This window comes from Manis javanica, chromosome 3, assembly GCF_040802235.1.
Source record: "Manis javanica isolate MJ-LG chromosome 3, MJ_LKY, whole genome shotgun sequence".
NCBI lineage: Eukaryota > Metazoa > Chordata > Mammalia > Pholidota > Manidae > Manis > Manis javanica.
The window spans coordinates 129,478,655-129,487,049 of NC_133158.1; positions in this window are offsets into that span (position 1 = coordinate 129,478,655).

Here is an 8,395-nt window from a genome sequence, read left to right on the forward strand (position 1 = left end):
TTTTATGATGAAGGTATCCTGTGGAGCCCAGAAACTCAGGACTCTTTCCCCTCTAGTGCCAAGTTCTCCTTTGCTATTGACCCCCCAGTTGCTTTTTTTGGGCAATGATCAGAGTTCCCTTTCTGTCTGTCTACCAGCAGTGGTTTAATTTCAATCTTTTGAGACCAGTAGTTTGCCTCAGCTGGCCCTTTGTGATCAGAGCAGTAGCTTCTGCTGGGATCATTGTGGGCAGGGCTGCTGGGTTAATGGGGTGAGTGGAGCAGTCACACAGTAGTGAGCTGTGCAGTGGCAGAGTGCATGAGCTCCTACAGTGGCAAGTTTCCTGGTTGGAGAGCACATGAACACTAGGCAGTGGTGGCAAGCACATGGGTGGATGATTGTAATTAATCACAGGGTGGGAGGCCTTGCAGATGGAAGAGGCAGCTAATCATGCCTGGGAAGGGCACAGCTGCTGCAACAAGTTGTGCAGGCACCCTCTAGCAGCAATGAGGCATGTAGCATTGGGCTTGGCCCCCATGGGGAGGAAGGAGCTCTTGGAGTTGGCTCTTGAAGGCTTCCCCCTAAGTTGGACTGAAACAGGGCTGCAAAAGCTGGTAGAATCTCCCTCTTCCCACCAGGCAAGTCCAAGCTGCTGGGACAAGTGGACTTGTGCACTGGTGAGCAGGGAAGAGCAGGCACTAAGCCACCAGTGAGGGGGATAGAGCATCTGGTGCTTGGGAGAGTGCCTGAGCTATTGGGTCAAGGGAGGGCTGAGGAGATATTCTCCACCTGTCCTCTCTCCTGCAGAGATAGCTCCATCGAAGCCTCAAGCCTCTGGCTCCCCTCCCACTATTTCCCCTCGCACTGCTGGCAAGTCTCCCAAACTGCTGCCCTTGTATTGGATCTCACCAGGACCAATGGCATGTGCCTGTCCTCCATAGGTGACTTGCATCTCAGCCTTCCAGAGTGTTCCAGCTGTCCCTGGTGTTGAGTCCTGCCAATTACCAGAACTCAATGCAATTTGGACTCATCTTCCCAGAACTGATCTCCAGGGCCAGGTGCACAGAGCTCCTGAGCACCTATCCTCTCCCAGCTCCATTCTTCTTCCACCCAACTGTGGACTGGGATGGGAGAAGGGCTTGTGTCCCACATGGTCATGTCTCTGCCACTTTACCTTTTCTGTGTGGTCTTCTCTTCTTCCCCAGGTGTAGGTGATCTGTTCTGCAGTCTTCAGGTCATTTTCAGGGTTAGTTGTATTTGCTGTGTCTGTGGGAGGACGTCTCCATCTCCCCTTCCTACTCTGCCATCTGGGGCTTCTCCCCCAAGAAGAAATTCGAAAATATGATAAATTAAAGAAAGTATCACAAGAGTGATCCTTGTTTTTTAGTTCATTTTAATTCATAGGGAGGATCTATCCTGATGATTTATTTTCTTTTCTTCAGTGCCTCACCTTCACTTGACTATTTCTCTTAACTTTTAAAATGGTATGTTGTGATCTAAACTGAGTACTTGTATTTTATTTGGGCATATTTTCAGTGGCTGCTGATAGCTTATTAATTCTGTTAATGCATCTCTTTTATGATTTTATTAGCATTCTGGTCTGCTGTAAATTGGGCACACTGGTTGTCAAATATGTTATCACATCCAGCAAAATTAACAATATTTCCTTAATATCATCTAATACCAAGTCCATGTTTAAACTTCTCTATCTAAAAATGTTGGATATATATTTTAACAATTTGAAAGTATGTGAATCATTGCTAGAAAGCAGAACTTTCTCTTCCATTATCACAACTGAGAAAATTAATAGTAATTCCATAATATCTAATATACTATCCACTAAAAAAATTTCTTAGTACTCCCAAGAACTCAAGAATGTATTTTATAACTTTTCATTTTTTTCACCGATTATAACAATGTCTTCTGCTTTGAGTTTAGTTCCTAAATATCTTTAGTTTCTTTTAATCTTTCACCACATCCCCACATTATAAAAGGGCTTTTCCCTTCTCTTTTCTTTTATTTTTAGTATTTTATCAGCAGATTTATCAGCATATCTCATATAGCATACCTCATATGATCATATAAGGATCTATACAAATCACTTATATTATATTTGGGTCCTATATCTCTCTGAAATCTTTTAGTTTGCAATCCCTTATCACTTTTTTTCTTTTTTTCTTCCAGTGATTTGTTGAAAACCCAGTTCACTTTCACTGTAGAAAACTGCATATTGTGGATTTTATTGATTGCATAGGTGGGGTTAACCTATGCTCCTTATTTCTCTATTTCCCATATTTCCTATGGACTAGTAGAGCTGAAGGTTGAATTATGTTCAGGCTCTTTTTTTTAGTGAAAGTTTAGTTGACCATTGGATTCAGTTGAATAGTATTTTTTTCCCCATTTCCTTTGCAAATATTTTTTTGTGAGGCTGTTTATTTTTTTTATTTAATAAAATTTAACTGAAAGATATTCAGCTATTTATTTAGAAGTGCAAAAATTTAAAGTTCCTTTTTCCTCCACTCACCTGCATTTCTAGTCATACTTTCCAGGGGTAAACTTTTTTAGTGTTTTATTTTTTATTTTGGTATTATTAATCTACAATTACAGAAAGAACATTATGTTTACTAGGTTCCCTCCAGGGGTAACTTTCAAGAGATTCTTAAGAAATTGTCTGTGCTTCTCTAAATATGTACTAAAAATAAAGTATGATTTTTATAAATACTTTTTGTAACTTTCATTTATCAGTGATTGGTCTATAAAATGAGATCTATTTCATTTTTTTAATAACTGCATAGTACATCATCGGATATACTAATTTATTTAACCAATAATTTTTCTGAAGGGCAAAAATGAGTTGTTTCCAGTTTGATGTTGATTTGCTATACTATAGATGTCAGTATTTATTTGTATACTAAATTGTTAGGATCAGAATTTCTAGAACAAAGAGTTTATATTTTTGTAAGTTTATACATATGAAACACCACAATTTATACTTTTACTAAGAAGGTGAAATGACTCTGTTTCTTGAAGTATATTAACCCTAATTGCCTGTGAATTCAAATATACTAATGGGGTCCAGCAAGAAACTTCATTGATTTCTCTTGGTTTAGTTTTCCAAACCTTTGAATTAATTCCCAGAAGATATGATATATCCAAGGAGTTGTGGAATATCCTACAGAGATCCTGGACTATTGCTGCTTGGGGCAATTGAATTTTGGAGGTAATTAAAATAAATATAACCATAAAATAAACAATTAAGTGTGATCTTATTTTTAGCTAATGTAAAGAGGACATGAGAGCATTAATTATTTAAAGTCTCTATGTTGTAGTTGCTTAGTTAACATAGTGCCATAAATAAGATAGAGATTTGTTTGTCACTCAGGTAATAGGGAGGGAGCGACAGAATGGCAGGTGGACCAGGGATGTCAGAGCAGCTCTCTCATGGTTAACACAGGCTTCCAAGGTTGTTCCATTTGTCACCATGTCTCAGCCAGCAGGAGGATAAGCAGAGAAAATCCAGGCAAGCATTTTTGAGTAGATGACTAGGAAGTGACATGCATTTCTGCTACGATCCTGTGGCCATATCTGTCCCTGAGGGAGGGTAGAGGGTGTAGCTAAGTGGCCATGTTTTCGTTTAAGACTTAGGATGTTCTAATCTCAGAGGGAAGAACAGGAACAGAAACTAGGAGACAGTCCATAGTCTCTATTTCAGGGACAAATTGGTGAAGAGAAAAGAGGAACTGCACTGCAGAGAAGATCATATATTTCATTGACAGAAAAATCCATCTTCTAATAATCCATACTCATAATATATTGGAGTTACTCAGTTCACCTCTGAGACAGTGAATACAGGGATTTAGAAATACTGAAAATAAAGAATAAAAATGTATGTTGACAAGACTAGGACTGTAAAAATATGGTGAATGAAATATGTGTTTTGTGGAATTTCTAAATTAGATCATGCCCATTTACTTTGATATAAGAATTTTGCTACCACAAAGCCCCAGATCACTAGAACTACAACAAATCTGGTAAGAATGATACATTCTTATTCATTTGATCACTTATAACAAGGGAGCAACCACTTAGCTGGAGCTGCTTTCACTCTTTTGCCACCTTGGCACCTTTGCATCTTAAGGAAACCTATCATCAGGGGCTAATTAGTATGGATAATACTTAATAAACCAGTGAGAAGTATGGCCTACCTGCAGTACATTTCCTCTTTTTTCACCCCATTACATTTCTGCATTCTTCACTAGTGCCTCCCTTTCTGCCACATATCCTTCATTATTCCTCATGCCATCTCATTTTAATTAGTATTTATCTCCCAGAGAAGGAGAAATAGTTATGCAGCTAACTGATCTCTTTAAATTTGGGCTGTTTTCATCCTATAATGTCCATATATTTATGTGGCACTACATGGACTAGTCAGTTCCTTCTAAGTGAGGATCCTTCTTTCCTTAAATTCATCTGCCTTATAATTCCCTGAATTTTTGTTCCTTATAAAAGGATAAAAATGAATATATTTATATCTATACACATATATTTGATAGAATATGGAAAATACCTATGTGTCTACAAACATGTATATCATTATTTGGATTCTCTTTTGAAGTTCTTATAAAATACTTAGAAAATCAGATTTCTTCCTAAAAACTAAATAATAAATTCAAGACAAAGTGGATTAGAACTTAGGTAACTGACTTCATGAAAAAAAACAAACAAAAAAAAACACATTAGTTCCCAGGCCCTTGTGGTTTGAATGTGTCCTAAGCGAATGCAGTAGAAAACCTGAAGAAAGTGTATGTCTTAGCTCACATATTGGTTTATAAGCTAAGGATGCAAAGAATGAAGAAGAATTACAAAACAAATGTTGTTAATCCCCAGGTAAATCTTTCCTGGAGAGAGGGAGGCATTAGCAAGTGGACTTGGAGTATTTCCAGTCCTATTTGAAAAAGTATCATAAATGTGAGAGACCTGCATCTGACAGTCTTTTAACATTAATATTCAATTTATTTACCTGATTTCATATTTATCCCAAACTTACATTTGTTGATTGGCTTCCTATATTATCTCAATATAACAAATATTCACATATACATGGTATTTATACTTTTCATTGGCAAGTAGTATACTGGCATTCTGATGTCCTTTATACAATGGTCACTGTCTTTTAGGTCCTGGTCACTTTGCACCTAACAAGAATCACTCTTTGGGCCTTCAGAGTGGACAATACATTTGGAATGTGGCAGACAACTGAGGTTCAGCCTAGCTTCCGCCCAGCTCTAATAACACTTCCCTGTGGCACATAAACCAGAGTCCTCACCATAGTCACCTGGAGAAATAGTTATGCAGCTAACTGATCTTTTGGGGAACTTTAAGACAATAATTAAGAAAAATAGATATATGTATCTCACCCAAGACATACCAATTCAGAATATTGGTAGAATCCAAGAATCTCTAATCTATAAAACCACCCTAAATCATTCAGATCTAGTTAATCTAACAATAGGTTGCTGACCATGTTTGTAAAACCACAGTGACAATTCTATTATGCTGCAAGTGTCATCTGTTCTTTTTCAACAAGTTTCTGCTGTTCATAGGTAGATTCTGTGCACACGTGCCCCTAGTTTAGAATATATTTATACACATGCATGTGTGTATGTATATATACATAGACATATGTAGGCATAAAATATACATGTGTTCATGTTAGGCAGTTGTTACTTAGATGACCACCAGTACTCATCTGCAGACTGTATAGTACAGTTGACTCCTTCAGTGATTTTAAATGGTGATTGACTAACAACACATGGAATTATTGCAACTATTTTTTTTATATTTCAAACAACAGTGTTTGTTGTATTACTCTGAAAAATGAGGCCATTTGTGTTGGGGAATCAGCTTTTTGGGGATCCTTTCTGTGCCTTGAAATTTGTTAAATCTTTCCTATCCTGAAAACTGAAGTCAGCATATTTAGTAAAAGCCATAGATAAAGTGTTCTGTTCAGTAGTTCTGTGGATGCATGAATCATATTGATTTACCTAGTTCTACCTAATATTGAACCAAAAATTACCTCAGATTACATATATGTGTGTCTGTGTGTGTATACATATATACATATACATATAAGCAGAAAGAAAATGTGCTCAAAATGATGGATGTGAAGAAATCTCAAAGATGGGGAAGCAAGGGTAGAGAAATTCTTGGGTCAGGTGAGCTCATGAAACTGAAGTCATGAGATCATAAACACTTATTACAGTAAAGGTCATAATTGAGCAGGAAATGTATCAGCCAATTCTAACAGGGAAACAATTGATTTAACAGATATTCACTGAGACACTGTTCTAGTTGCTGGTAACATAACCTTGAACAAGGCAATGCCCTCACAGAGCTTACATTTAAAGGGGAATCTACAGTCTATTTATGAAGACTCACCACTAAAATAAGAAAATCAAACTTCAGGATGGCTTCAACTAACCAGTTTCCATGACATTATAAAACCTTAGAATAAGTTGGTCAAGTCTGGACCTTCTTCAAATGTAACTTTACTCCAATCTGCAGACAGTTTTAGACAAAGTGAAAGTCCATCTGTAGATCTCAAAGTAATATTTTGTCAATCAGAGTCTATATAAGATGAGTATCTTACTGCTTCTGTCCCTGTCATCCATACTTCCCTTTTCCTTCACAGTTGCCTTCATATGAGTTCATGCAATCGACCACTTTTTCCTACTCAGTTACCCAGATAGCACAAGATATATTTCAACAAAATGCTACGTGCAACATTTTTGTTAAAAATTGAAAGGAGAAAAGAAACATGCCAAAGTTAATAGTTAAAAGCTATAAAAATATGTTGTTCTAATGGTAATCAATAAAACAACTAAAAACAAAATGGTTAACAAAGGCTGCCTGAAAATTAAGGTAGTGCTTTACCATTTTTTTCACCATCAGCACCATTTGAAAAAAATTTCTTACTCAAATTTTTTAAATATTAAAACATAACAAATAGGTTTTAAGTTTCTAGATCTTAAGCACCAAGGAATCATACAAAAAACATAACACAGTGTTAAATATTTTAATGTTTAAAATATCATCATCATTAATGCTACAATAAAGAAAATGACACAGAATAATTATTTTTAAATCCTTAATCTGAGCCATGCACTGGTAGAAATGTATATGGGTATTCTTTACATGATTTCATTTCATCTTTCCTTTATCCAAATATGGAATTAATACTCCTGTTGTAGAGATAGAGGAATTTATTTTTCAAAATAGTTGATATAGTGTGTGAAAAGATCAAAGACACTAGTATATAGTTGCCACTATGTAATTCACAATTTCTCAAAAGAAAAAAAAAATCTATTCCTCAGGAGAAGGAAAACTGATGTTTAATTTTGTGAGAATTTAGAGCAGAGAGAAATTTCACTTAGAGGTCATTATAAAAGGGACAGCATATACTGATACATTTACAGTAAATAAATGAATCTCACTGAGCTGTTTCTTATTTTTTAGAAAATCGTTATTGTAAAAATGAAAACAGAAATATAGAGAAAATTAATGTTTCTTCTCTTCTTCCTTCTTTCTCACCTCTCCTCCCACGTTCCCACCTTTTAGAGGTGATCACTTTCAATACTCCACTTACTTGGTGCAATATCCTTCCAGCTGTGTGTTTATATTATTTGATCAGCTTGATATTTTTCCAAGCTATATAAACGAAATTCTGTGGGTCTCATCTAAGTATGCAGCTGTTTGATTTAGCCTACCTTTACACAAAGATAAATTGTTAAACTATAGCTAAAATGATTGAATTTCATATCTTTGGGCAGTCCACCATAAATGTTTCATCAATTGGTCAAATGTTTATAGAGTACGTATTAGGTGCAACATGCTTTGGTCACTATGATCAATTTATTTTTGCATTGCTTTACTTGAAATATTCATGGAATAATCTAGGCAGCATTTAAATAAAATAGTACTGGCTGGTATTGATAAATGCAAAGAAAAAAGCAATGGTTAAGTGCCAAAAAATTTCAAAGGAGAGATTTCTGTTAGTTGATGGGGTCAAGGATGAATGGAAATGAAGGTAAAAAGTAAAAACTGAGTCACATTCATTGGGAGGATTTTGGCTTTGGAGGGATAATCTTAGGAAGGGAGAGGAATGTTACCATTGAGAAAAAGAAAAACAAAATAAAGGAAGATAAGATGAAGGGAGGAAGTCAAAAGGAAAATAGGAAGACAAGACGGGGTTGATAAAGAATTGCAGAAAAGACCTTTAGATACTTCTAAAATTCTTGCTGGGCAGTGTTTCAAAATTATTTTGAGTGGCAGTCTGGGGAGTTTCTTGTAGTGTCTCAGAAACCTGAGCAGGAAAAGATGTGGCCACCATCTGGGCTTCAGTCAGAGATGTTCAATT